At 49.5% G+C, this 13,470-nt stretch overlaps 1 protein-coding gene across 2 annotated transcripts in view; it reads left to right on the plus strand.

Moving 5' to 3' along the window:
* Positions 1-1,811: 1,811 nt before the first annotated feature.
* RNF170 (ring finger protein 170) overlaps positions 1,812-13,470 on the plus strand; it is a 42,680-nt gene continuing 31,021 nt past the window's right edge. Inside the window, exon 1 of one of the 2 annotated variants that reach the window (XM_063914596.1) lies at positions 1,812-2,180. The gene's annotated coding sequence lies outside the window, so the exon portion shown is untranslated. Of the gene's footprint in view, positions 2,181-2,262; positions 2,622-13,470 lie in introns of those variants that run through there. The other variant, XM_063914595.1, reaches the window with a different exon arrangement.

A 13,470-nucleotide genomic window follows, 5' to 3' on the forward strand; every position in this document is an offset into this window, starting at 1 on the left:
AGTTTGGGAGGTAGCAAATTTAAGGTTTGCAAGAGGAGCCTGAACAGCCTAGCACCGGCCCCGACTACAAGTCCCAGGTACGATTGACTCTTAAAGCAAGACAATTTTCTAACGTAATTAATGAGTGCAGGTTCCAGTGCATTTAAAACCAATTTAATTACGTTGACGTCTTCATCTTATTTTCCGTAACCACCGTCCATTTAAGTCTGAGAAAGGGTGTGTTACACAATTCTTATAACCACAGATTTTTTAGGACTGCCAGGTTCAAATAAGTATATATTCACGTACCCACGGTGGAGGTACAAACCACCGCAAATATCATCATGAAACAATTATGCACAGCACAATTGAAATATTCTGCAGACCACCACGCCAAGGACGATCATTCCTCCATCATATGCAGGGACACACCTCCCTTACTGAATTTGCCACTTGTGCTGTTGTACATTTGGTTCATGATGATTCTAGGGGTGGTTTATGCCGCCACCCGGCTGCAGGGGGGAGAAGGAGTATCACAGGGACTCCCTGCACGTCACCTCCAGGGGCTGGGAGGTGACGAAAGCCTGCTCAAACCCTCTCCTGCAGACCATCACTGATTGCAGGACACCCCTGGCATCGCTTTGAGGGCGGGATGTATTAAGATACAAATCGCCGCCCCTCACCACTTACCGCAGCGATGTTGATCGCATATGTACTAACATATTTTATTTATTTATTACCAGTTATTTATATAGCGCACACATATTCCGCAGCGCTTTACAGAGTATTTTGGTCATTCACATCAGTCCCTGCCCCCAGTGGAGCTTACAATCTATATTCCCTACCACATATACAGACACACACACACACACACACACACACACACACACACACACACACACGTTAATTTGTAGGGAGCCAATTAACCTACCAGTATATTTTTGGATTGTGGAAGGAAACCGGAGTACCCGGAGGAAACACAAGCAAGCACAGGGAGAACAGACAAACTCTGCACAGTTAGGGACATGCTGGGTGCGATCAATATCGCGATGCGGTGACGGAGGCCCCCCGCGATACCTGTTAGGTGGTCTGCAGGGGGTCTCCGTCATCTCTCCGGGATCTTTACACTGGCTAGACGCCGGGAAGCAGCAGCAGGCTGCCCCCGGAGCCTCCTCCTCCCCCCTGCAGCCGGAAGGACCTCCGGCTGCATTGCTAGGGGGAGGAGATTACCTTCCAGGTCCAGGGCAGCCTGGAGGAAGGTAAGCCGGGGGGGAGGGAGGTCGGCGTCTGCGGCGGGGCCGGCGGAGGTCGGTGATAAGAAGCCCATTGGCTTCTATAGGGTATCACCATCCAAAGATGGCGATACCCTGGACGACGAGAACGCGGCGGTAGGGTCTTAGTAAATTTGAAAATGCGGTAAAACCCCCGTTTTCGGGGGTTTTATCGCATTTTTGCTTTAGTACATCCCGCTGTGAGAAACTAATCGCAAATGTTAGTACATATGCGATTAGCATCTTTGTGATGACCCACGATCAATGATAGTACCTCTATACTTAGATGTACATGGTAGTATGAACAAATCACTGGTTTTATGCACTAGGGTGCACATCCCTTCTTAATTGATTAGCATATATATATATATATATATATATACACAATTGCTGAAACAAATATTTTTATAGAAGTATCACTAAAGATATCTTATTGCTTGGCCCAAACCCCATCCTTTACCACCCAGCAAACGGTCTGCTCCCCCCCCCCTTCCCATGCAGCAAGTGGTTAAATATTATTTGTAGCACCAGCATCTCCCTGAGTCTGGGGGCAGGGGTAGGAGCCTGGAGGCTGTCATGTGTCCCGGCACACAGCAGCGCACGGACCCCTCCGCTGTGTAGGGCTGACAGTCTCCCAGGAGCAGCAGCCGCAGCTGCGTGAGGGGACCCGGCTCTGAGCTCTCGCTCCCCATCTACCCGGTGACAGCCTGTCAGACACCCACCCGTACGGCCACGCGCTTACAGAGCTTCTCACTCGCAGGGAGCACTGCAGGTCTAGTCCGGCGTTCCGGAATCTGTTCCAGTCACCGAATCCCGGATGAATGTCTCTACATAACAGCATGAGCCGCCGGCCACGCTATAATACTCGTACTTCTACACCCCCAGCGCTGCACGGGACGGTGTGACTATTGTATACTCTACGTATTATAGGTATGCTGGTGGTCACCCGCCTGGCTTCCACGCATATACACATAGCAGCTCTGACAGGAGCCCCCCCCGGCCGGCCAGCGTGTGCCGCTGTGCAGGAAGTGCTGGTCGTACACGTTGTGTTTCCTGCACAGCGACCTCCTCCAGGAAGAGATGAGACTCTCCCAGTGGCTGGCAGGAGGCTAGGCACGCCGTGCTGCTGGTTACTGCTCCCCGTACAGCGACACTAGCACCAGACGCAGAGAAGCCGGACAGCGTGTCCCCGGGCAGGCGCCAGTCGCTGGCACAATGCAGTAGCGTCTGCATCACACTCTGGTTGCTGGAGCTTTGCAGTTCTTAGTTATACAAGTTATGGGAAAGTGGAAGTGTTGTTGTTGTTGTTGTTGTTGTTTCCTACAACTGTGACAATACCTGGAGTATCCAGTGTACCCGAGCATTATAAAGGTAACTGTGAAACATTGTTTTTGGGGCATTAAGGGCAGATGTATTAAGCCTGGTGAAGTGATAAAGTGGAAGGTTATAAAGCACCAGCCAGTCAGCTCCTAACTGTCATTTTTCAAACCCAGCCTGTAACATTACAGTTAGGAGCTGATTGGCTGGTCATTCATCACCTTCCGCTTTATCACTTCACCAGGCTTAATAAATCTCCCCCTAAGTGTGTTATCACACGGTAGATATACCACCTTTATAACAAGCATGTTGCAGACAATACTACACAGCAGATATATTCATTGCCTTTCTTGTATGAAGTAGTAGGTGTATTTTATGTTCTGTGTTTGTGATACTCTATATCAGTGGTTCTCAGCCTTAACACGATACTCGCCTTTGGACTGTCGGGGTCCCGGCCCCAGTCTCCTGAGTGGTGTCGGGATTTCGGCATCGGTCACGTGACTGCCGGCATCCAGATCGCCTGGATGCTGAACATATTCCCACAGACCGAAATCCTAAAAAACATCACCAAGTGATACATGAGGATAGTGGTTGGGTATGTGATGCCAGCAGCTGGGATTCCGGCAGTCAGCATACCGATGACGGGATCGCGGCCGCCAGAATGCCAGTGGGAGGGTGAGTGGAATGAAGCCCCTTGCGGGCTTGTTTCTGCTGCACTCACCACAGGTTCTATACCCACTTTGTGGGTGTCGTGGACACCCACGAGTGGGCATAGTCCCTGTAAGTCGGCATGCCGACTGTCGGCGTTTCTAGCGGTCGGGATTCCAGCGTCAGTATATTGAGTGCCGGTAACATGATTACATCCTGTTGAGAATCCCCTGCCCTATATGACGTATAAGGACAGTGGCAATTTCTCTTTGTTTTAGTATTCCTTTTAAATATGTAAAGTTTTATTTTTGCACTTTATTGATATTTTAAACTACTTTTGGGAACCAAATCAGGCTGATCGGGACTGGATTTGACGTCAGACACCCTCCCTGAAAACTCTTGATCCCGCCTGCGTTTTCCCTGACACTCCCAGAAAACGGTCAGTTGCCACCCACAAATGGCCTCTTCCTGTCAATCGCCTTACGATCGCCCATGCAAATGGATTTTTCGCACCATCCCGTTGCAGGTCGCCGATGCCCGTTGCAGCCGTGTGATGCGCTTGTGCGGTGCATTTGCATGCGCAGTTTGGATCTGATAGCCCACTGTGCAAAAAAACCCGCACATCAGCGATCAGATCTGAATTAGGCCCTTATTCTTTAATAAATGTGATGAATGTGTTGTTCGTCCAATATTTTGTAGCTGGCAGCTATATTCCAGAACTGATATAACTAGTTTGAAAGTTGAGGCTGTGTCAGATACAATTTGTAGCAATATTACATTACACTTGTGGAGCACCACTTTTAACAATGTATCTATGATGGAGAGTCTTCTAGTTTTAACTTTTAACTAATTTGCTGGTTGCAGTGAAAAGACTAAGACAGACTAATTTTGAAAGTAATGCAACTGTGACTCCTTTTTATTTTGTTTAGATGAAGGTAATAAAATACGTAAAAATATATTGTCTAGATTTTATTTTTGTACTGACCTATGTACTTTAATCAAAATGTTATTCAGGTTATAAGTACCGGTACTTTGTAAATGTACTGTATCTTCTAGTGAACACTGTCCTGGGAAAAAAAGACAATAAGGCCAAAAAAATTCTTTCATACTATATATTAGCAAATTTCTTGTACATGTAGTTACCAGCGGTTGATTCTACCTTTGTGGAGGAGGGTCGCTGATGCTGACCATGCTGCGTGGTCCAGAGGAGGAGAGCCCCTGTTGTTGGTTGAGTCCTGGTACCTGCGCAATGGAGCGGACAGGTGTCGGGACTGGCGATTTGACTGCACATGCTCAAACTCCCGGCTTTTATCGACTGAAGCGGCTGCAGCTCATAGAAAACAGCTAGGGCTGATGATCAGGCAGGGAGTCGTTTCCTATAGGAAGCTAGCTCTTTGTTAATTGCATCCTGGTCTGGCAGTTCCATGGGGAGGAAACACCACCCAATGAGACTGCCTGTCTTGCGGTGACTGGCAGGTAGCACTTCCAATAGGAAGTCACTGCAAGTCACAGTGTAGCCAGTGCAGTCATGGACTACAACTGGCTCACTGCAGTGGCAGATTTATCCTGGACAGACTGCAGGTCTTGCAGTCCATAGGTAAAATCTGCCACTGGTAATAACATCAATAACGCAACAGAATAATAAAATTACTATAGATACAAAGACTTAGGCTGTGTAAACATTTACCTGACCTGTTTGCAGACCGCCGTATCTGCTGGCCAATCGGCCGATTCTAGTAGTCATACACACCGATCGGCCACTCTTTGCCTGCACTGACATCACCACTGGTTGGCCATTTGCCCACACAGCTGTGGTGTCAGTCATGGGCACTCCCTGCAGCCAGTGTATGGGCAGTTGGCGGGGTACCCATACACCCAGCTAGATGTGCCAATAGATCTGCAGATATATTGGGCATCGGCTGTGCTGCGGGGCCAATTCAGTATTTCTGTGAATGACACTGTTCATTCATCTAGTGTGTACCTTGCATAAATTAATCATATGAAGTTTAGAAACACTTTTAAGGGATATGTGTGCATGCAGACCCCACTTAAAGTCCAGGGGTTTCTCAATCCAAGCTAAAAAGAAAAATGAGGCAACAAACCTGTTCCACTCTGTTGCAGTTACTCAGAGGCCAATGCTGTTTGTGTCAATGTCCAGCATACTGTGTATCATACATTTATAATCCTCATAAACTGAGTTTTCACTGCTTATATCTATAGCGATAATTTGCAGTGCAGTATTTTCCACAGATATTTTTTAAAGTTGGACAGCATTATGAGCTAGTAGGGCTGCACACCAAACCCTATCACAGGAGATAAGCGGCAGCCCACCGAGCACCATTCCACCCAGCAGCTCACATCGTCAGTGATGTTGAAAAGAGGCAAAATGCCCATCGGGTTCAACCTGTATTCTGTGTTCAGCTGTTCATATTATAATGCACCTGCTGAAGTAATGGTTAAGTACCAATTGAGTAATGGTTAAGTACTGTTTAGCGGGCACCAGGTAGGAGAGGGGGAGGCTGCGAGTTTACAGTGTTTGCAGTTTGCCTGCAGTGCAGTGTGGGCCACGGTCGAGGTGGAGGTGACCAGGATCCTGCTTCCGGTGGCGGCAGCATTTGTCCCTCCCCAACTACCACAAATACTTACTGGTTCTTTTTTCTGAATTAGGCCCCTCTTTCAAAACTTTGAAAAGCAAAATTCTGTCCATGGGTTTTCATAATGAAGTCTACAGTGTAAAATGAAAATGAATTGTTTTTATGTTGTCATTTTAATAAAACACCATAAAATGTATTGCAGTGATTTATAGCCAAACATGTCCTGCCTCAGTTTTAGCATGCCTTAATAGCAAAACTGTGGAAGGACATACTGGGATGTGTAGTTCCACAGCAGCTGGAGGGCCGTAGGTTGAAGACCTATGGCCTAGTGCAGGGGTGGCCAAACAGTCGATCGCGATCATGTGACCAGTCGATCGCGATCCGCTGCCCATCCACCCGAAGCCGCGCCTCTCCTGCCTGCCGTCCTGCCCCTCAGGATGGTCTCCGGCAGTGATGGCGGAGTGTATAGCTCAAATCAGGCGCCGGTTCGTTAGCCAATCAGAGCTCGCGAACCGGCGCCTGATTTGAGCTATACACGCTGCCGTCACCGCCGGAGACCAGACTGAGGGGCAGGACGGCAGGCAGGAGAAGCGCGCTGCGCTCTCCACACAGCACGGTGAGCACTGTGGGGTCATATGTGGCACTGTGGGGTCATATGTGGCACTGTGGGGTCATATGTGGCACTGTGGGGGCATATCTGGCACTGCGGGCACATGGCACAGTGGCGGCATATGTGGCAATGTGGGGCATATGTGGCACTGTGGGGTCATATCTGGCACTGTGGGGGCATATCTGGCACTACGGGCACATGGCACTGTGGGGGCATATCTGTAATCTGGCACTGGGGGCATATCTGGCACTGTGGGGGCATATCTGGCACTGCGGGCACATGGCACAGTGGCGGCATATGTGGCAATGTGGGGCATATGTGGCACTGTGGGGTCATATCTGGCACTGTGGGGGCATATCTGGCACTACGGGCACATGGCACTGTGGGGGCATATCTGTAATCTGGCACTGGGGGCATATCTGGCACTGTGGGGGCATATCTGGCACTGCGGGCACATGGCACAGTGGCGGCATGTGGGGCATATGTGGCACTGTAGGGGCATATCTGGCACTGCGGGCACATGGCACAGTGGCGGCATATGTGGCACTGTGGGGTCATATCTGGCACTGTGGGGGCATATCTGGCACGGGCACATGGCACTGTGGGGGCATATCTGTAATCTGGCACTGGGGGCATATCTGACACTGGGGGCATATCTGGCACTGCGGGCACATGGCACAGTGGCGGCATATGTGGCAATGTGGGGTCATATCTGGCACTCTGTGGGCATATCTGGCACTGTGTGGGCATATCTGTAATCTGGCACTGTGGGGGCATATCTGGCACTGTGGGGGGCATATCTGGCACTGGGGGCATATCTGGAACTGCGGCCACATGGCACTGTGGGGGTATATCTGTAATCTGGCACTGTGGGGGCATATCTGGCACTATGGGGGCATATCTGGCACTGCGGGCACATGGCACTGTGGGGGCATATCTGTAATCTGGCAGTGTGGGCACATGGCACTGTGGAGGCATATCTGTATCTGGCACTGTGGGGGCATATCTGTATCTGGCACTGTGGGGGCATATCTGGCACTGTGGGGTCATATCTGTATCTGGCACTGTGGGTACATGGCACTGTGGGGGCATATGTGTATCTGGCACTGTGGGGGCATATGTGTTTGAGGTTTTTACCTGTGGGGGCCAATGTGTTATTTCGTGCGAGACAGTCATTACACTCTGCGCAGCAAGGCTACGTCCCTTTTTTTGTTATACCGCGCCCACTTTTTGTTATACCACGCCCACTTTTTTGTTATACCACACCCTTTTTTTTGCGCGCGCGCCCTGCGGCGCGCGCTATTATTCCTCCTAGGTAGATCACAAAAGCTTTTTAGCTTTCAAAGTAGATCGCCGACTACAAAAGTCTGGCCACCCCTGGCCTAGTGCATCGACTGGAGGGCACCCCTGTTTTTATATAAGCCAGGATGCAGTAAACGCTGCTTTAGAACTCTCTGTACTTCTAAACGCTTTCTGTAATGTAGTTAATGCCTGGTGATCACTAGTCAATAACTACTATGATGGCACATGGTTTAAAAGAGGAGACTACATGGAAATGCAATACAAGTTACTGCAGCGGGCGTACTATACCCTGAAGCGACGCTTGTTAATGGGTACCTCCGCAGACTTTAAGTGTGCAACGCCAAATGCAGATTTTGGATGGCAATAGGTCAATATATTAAGGACATTTATAGCATCATTGTTACTCCTACTCCTAAATGGGCATTATGGGATATATACACATCTCCAGCCTGGAATAGACCTCCACTGGGACAAAGATTGTTACTAGCCAAACTGACGCCAGCCATACGGAAAACATATTGTCACAATGGATATCATCTGATTCGCTGACACTATCTTTATTCTTACCTAGGGTATCATACCTCTTTTTAATGGGCTGGCTTGAGATGTCCCTTAATAAAGAGAAGCAAGCTGATTTTTTTTTATTTTTATTTCTCTGACGTCCTAGTGGATGCTGGGAACTCCGTAAGGACCTTGGGGAATAGACGGGCTCCGCAGGAGACTGGGCACTCTAAAAGAAAGATTAGGTACTATCTGGTGTGCACTGGCTCCTTCCTCTATGCCCCTCCTTCAGACCTCAGTTAGAATCTGTGCCCGACCAGAGCTGGATGCACCTAGTGGGCTCTCCTGAGCTTGCTAGAAAGAAAGTATTTGTTAAGTTTTTTATTTTCAGTGAGATCTGCTGGCAACAGACTCACTGCTACGTGGGACTGAGGGGGAGAGAAGCAAACCTACCTGCGTGCAGCTAGCTTGTGCTTCTTAGGCTACTGGACACCATTAGCTCCAGAGGGTTCGAACACAGGGCCTGACCTCGAACGTCCATTCCCGGAGCGGCGCCGCCGCCGTCCCCCTTGCAGAGCCAGAAGACAGAAGAAGGAGATAAAATCGGCGGCAGAAGACTCCGGTCTTCATTAAGGTAGCGCACAGCACTGCAGCTGTGCGCCATTGCTCCCACTGCACACCACACACTCCGGTCACTGTAGGGTGCAGGGCGCTGGGGGGGGGGGGGGGGCGCCCTGGACAGCAATAAGTATACCTTTTGGCAATATGTACACATAATACAGTCTGGAAAACTGTATATGTGTAAAACCCCCGCCATTTTTAGTCAGAAACAGGACAGAAGCCCGCCGCTGAGGGGGCCGGGCCTTCTTCCTCAGCACACCAGCGCCATTTTCTCTTCACAGCTCCGCTGGAAGGAAGCTCCCCAGGCTCTCCCCGGCAGTATCCTGGTACACAAAGGGTTAAAAGAGAGGGGGGGGGGCACATAAATTTAGGCGCAAAATTTGTATATACAGCAGCTACTGGGTAAACACTGAGTTGTAGTGTAATCCCTGGGTTATATAGAGCTGGGGTGTGTGCTGGCATTCTCTCTCTCTCTCTCTCTCTCTCTCTCTCTCTCTCTCCAAAGGGCCTTGTGGGGGCACTGTCCTCAAATAGAGCATTCCCTGTGTGTGTGGTGTGTCGGTACGCGTGTGTCGACATGTCTGAGGTAAAAGGCTCCTCTAAGGAGGTGATAGAGCGGATATGTGTGTGAGAGGGTGTCTCCGTTGACAACGCCGACACCTGTTTGGATATGTGTAAGTGCTAAGGTGAATTTATTGCACAAAAGGTTAGGGAACAGACAGGAAATCTACCCATGTCTGTCCCTATGTCACAGAGACGTTCAGAGTCTCTCAATGCTCACTATCCATAATAACAAACACTGGTATCGACATGGAGTTTAACTCCACTGTCGACTACGATAATGCAAAGTTACAGCCAAGATGGCTATAAGGTATTCAATATATGATTATTGAAATAATAGATGATTTGCATATCACTGATGACTCATCTGTCCCTGACACAAGAGTACACATGTTTAAGGGGAAGAATGCTGAGGTAAATTTCCCTCCTCTCATGTTGAAAAAAGAGCGGGAATCTCCAGACAAGAGACGGCAGCTTCCCACAAGAGAATTCTCAGGCTGTATCCTTTCCCCACTAGGGCCAGGATATGTTGAGAATCTTCCCCTGGGGTGTCCTGTTTGCACAGACGGTAGCACTTGCTATTCTCAGGGATCCTGCAGATAGCGTACACATTCTAGTATACTACCCAGACCGGCGATTGTGTCGGCATGGGTTTATAGCGCTGTGGCAGCGTGGACAGGTACCTTATCAGCAGAGATGAGACCCTAGTATGCAATATAAATATATTAAAGATGCTGTCTTAAGTGATAGATATATAGTTATAAAGCATGCCCAAAGAGACATGAGTATACTGGGTCCTAGAGTCAAAGCTATGTCGATCTCTGCTTGACGTGTCCTGTAGAATATGCATTGGACAGATGATGCCGACTTAAGAGGCATATGGAAGGCTGAGGATTGTGTGGAGAAGGGTTCTCGGGCCTGGTCTCCACAGCTATAGCTGGTAATTCTGCTAGTTTGCCTTATATTCCTGCACAGTCTAAGAAAGCACGACATTATTAAATGCAGCCTTTCGTATAAAGAAACAAGAAAGTCTGAGGGGCGTCCTTTCTTGTCAGAGCCGGGCAGCTAGTTCCCAGGAACAGAAGTCCTCCCCGGCCCCTACAAAAATCCACCAATGTCGCTGGGGCTCCACAGGCGGAGCTAGGCCCGGTGGGGACACGCCTTCGTAAGTTCAGCCACAAGTGTGTTCACTCCCTGTTCGATCCCTGGGCAATAGATATTGTGTCTCAGGGATACAAGCTGGACTGTGAGAAGATGCCCCCCTCACCGACGGCCCTGCGGGCTTCCCCCCAAGAGAGGGAGCCAGTGTGATCTGCAATTCACAAATTGTATCTTTAACAGGTGGTGGTCAAGGGTCCCCTCCTTCAACAAGAGGGTGTTATTATTAGACCATGTTGTAATTCCGAAACCAGACGGTTCGGTCAGACCCATATTGGATTAAAAATCCCTGAACATATACCTGAGAAGGTTCAAGTTCAAGATGGAATCGCTAAGAGCGGTCAGTGCAAGCCCAAAAAGGGGGAGACTTTATTGTGAATCGGGACATAAGGGATGCATACCTTCAGGTCCCCATTTATCCACCTCATTAGGCGTACCTCAGAATTGCGGTACGGGATTGTCATTACCAATTTCAGATGTTGCCGTTTGGTCTCTCCACGGCCCCGAGAATATTCACCATGGTAATGGCGGATATGATTGTGCTCCTGCGGAAGCAAGGTGTCACTATTATAACGTACTTGGATGATCTCCTCATAAAAGCGAGATCAAGAGGGCAGTTGCTGAACAGCGTAGCACTTTCTCTGGAAGTGTAACGGCAACACGGCTGGATTCTATATATTCCAAAGTCGCAGTTGGTTCCTACAGCTCATCTGCCTCTCCTAGGCACGATCCTAGACACAGACCAGAAAAGGGTTATCTCCCGATAGAGAGAGCTCAGGAGCTCATGACACTGGTCAGGAATCTATTAAAACCAAAACAGGTGTCAGTGCATCACTGCACTCGAGTCCTGGGAAGGATGGTGGCATCATACGAGGCCATCCCCTTAGGCAGGTTCCATGCGAGGACCTTCCAATGGGACTTACTGGACAAGTGGTCCGAATCACCTCTTCAGATGCATCGGTTAATCACCCTATCCCCCAGGGCCAGGGTGTCTCTTCTGTGGTGGCTGCAGAGTGCTCACCTTCTCGAGGGCCGCAGATTCGGCATTCAGGACTGGATCCTGGTTACCACGGATGCAAGCCTCTGAGGGTGGGGGGCAGTTACACAGGGAAGAAATTTCCAAGGTCTGTGGTCAAGTCAACTGACTTGCCTTCACATCAATATCCTGGAACTAAGGGCCATATACAACGCCCTAAGTCAAGCGGAGATCCTGCTTCGCGACCAACCGGTTCTGATCCAGTCAGACCGCAGGGGTTCATGTAAACCGCCAAGGCGGCACAAGGAGCAGGGTGGCGAGGGTAGAAGCCACCAGAATTCTTCGCTGGGCGGAGAATCAAGTAAGCGCACTGTCAGCAGTGTTCGTTCTGGGAGCGGACATCTGGGAAGCAGACTTCCTCAGCAGGCACGACCTCCACCCGGGAAAGTGGGGACTTCATCAGGAAGTCTTCACGCAGTTTGCAAATTGATGGGAACTGCCTAAGGTGGACTAGATGGCGTCCCACCTCAATAAAAAGCTAAAAAAGGTTTTACGCCGGGTCAAGGGACCCTCAGGTGATAGCTGTGGTCGCACTAGTAACACCGTGGGTGTTCCAGTCGGTCTCTGTATTCCCTCCTCTTCCTCTCATACCCAAGGGCTGAGAATTGTAATAAAAGGAGGAGTGAAAACAATATTCTTTGCTCCGAATTGGCCAAGAAGGACTCGGTACCCGGAGCTGCAGGAAATGCTCTCAGAGGACTCAGGGCTTCTGCCTCTCAGACAGGACATGTTGCAACAGGGACCCTGTCTGTTCCAAAATTTACCGCGGCTGCATTTGACGGCATGGCGGTTGAACGCCGGATCCTAGCGGAAAAGGGCATTCCGGATGCAGTTATTCCTACGCTGATAAAGGCTAGAAAAGACGTGACAGCAAGACTTTTTCACTGTATATGGCGAAAATAGGTTGCTTGGTGTGAGGCCGGGAAGGCCCTACAGAGGAATTCCAGCTGGGTCGATTCCTGCACTTCCTACAGTCAGGAGTGACTATGGGCCTAAAATTAGGATCCATAAAGGTCAAGATTTCGGCCCTATACATTTTCCCTAAAAATGAACTGGCTTCACTGCCTGAAGTTCAGACGTTGTTCCAGGGGTGCTGCATATTCAGCCTCCTTTTGTGCCACCGGTGGCACCTTGGGATCTCAACGTTGTGTTGGATTTCCTGAAATCCCACTGGTTTGAGCCACTTAAGACCATGGAGCTAAAATATCTCACGTGGAAAGTGGTCATGCTATTGGCCTTAGCTTCGGCTAGGCGTGTGTCAGTATTGGCGGTTTTGTCATGTAAAAACCCTTATCTGATCTTCCATATGGACAGGGCAGAATTGAGGACTCGTCCCCAGTTTCTTCCTAGGGTGGTATCATTGTTTCATTTGAACCAGTCTATTGTGGTGCCTGCGGCTACTAGGGACTTGGAGGATTCCAAGTTGCTGGACGTAGTCCGGGCTTTGAAAATTTATGTTTCCAGGAAGGCGGGAGTCAGAAAGTCTGACTCGCTGTTTATTCTGTATGCAGCCAACAAGGTTGGCGCTCCTGCTTCGAAGCAGACTATTGTTCGCTGGATCTATAGCACGATTCAGCTGGTTCACTCTGCGGCTGGATTGCCGCATCCAAAATGGTGAAAGCCCATTCCACAAGGAAGGTGGGCTCTTCTTGGGCGGCTGCCCGAGGGGTCTCGGCTTTACAGCTTTGCCGAGCTGCTACTTGGTCGGGGTCAAACAAGTTTGCTAAGTTCTACAAGTTTGATTCCCTGGCTGAGGAGGACCTTGAGTTTGCTCATGCGGTGCTGCAGAGTCATCCGCACTCTCCCGCCCGTTTGGGAGCTTTGGTATAATCCCCATGGTCCTTACGGAGTTCCCAGCATCCACTAGGACGT

This window comes from Pseudophryne corroboree, chromosome 1 (genome assembly GCF_028390025.1).
Source record: "Pseudophryne corroboree isolate aPseCor3 chromosome 1, aPseCor3.hap2, whole genome shotgun sequence".
Taxonomy (NCBI): Eukaryota; Metazoa; Chordata; class Amphibia; order Anura; family Myobatrachidae; genus Pseudophryne; species Pseudophryne corroboree.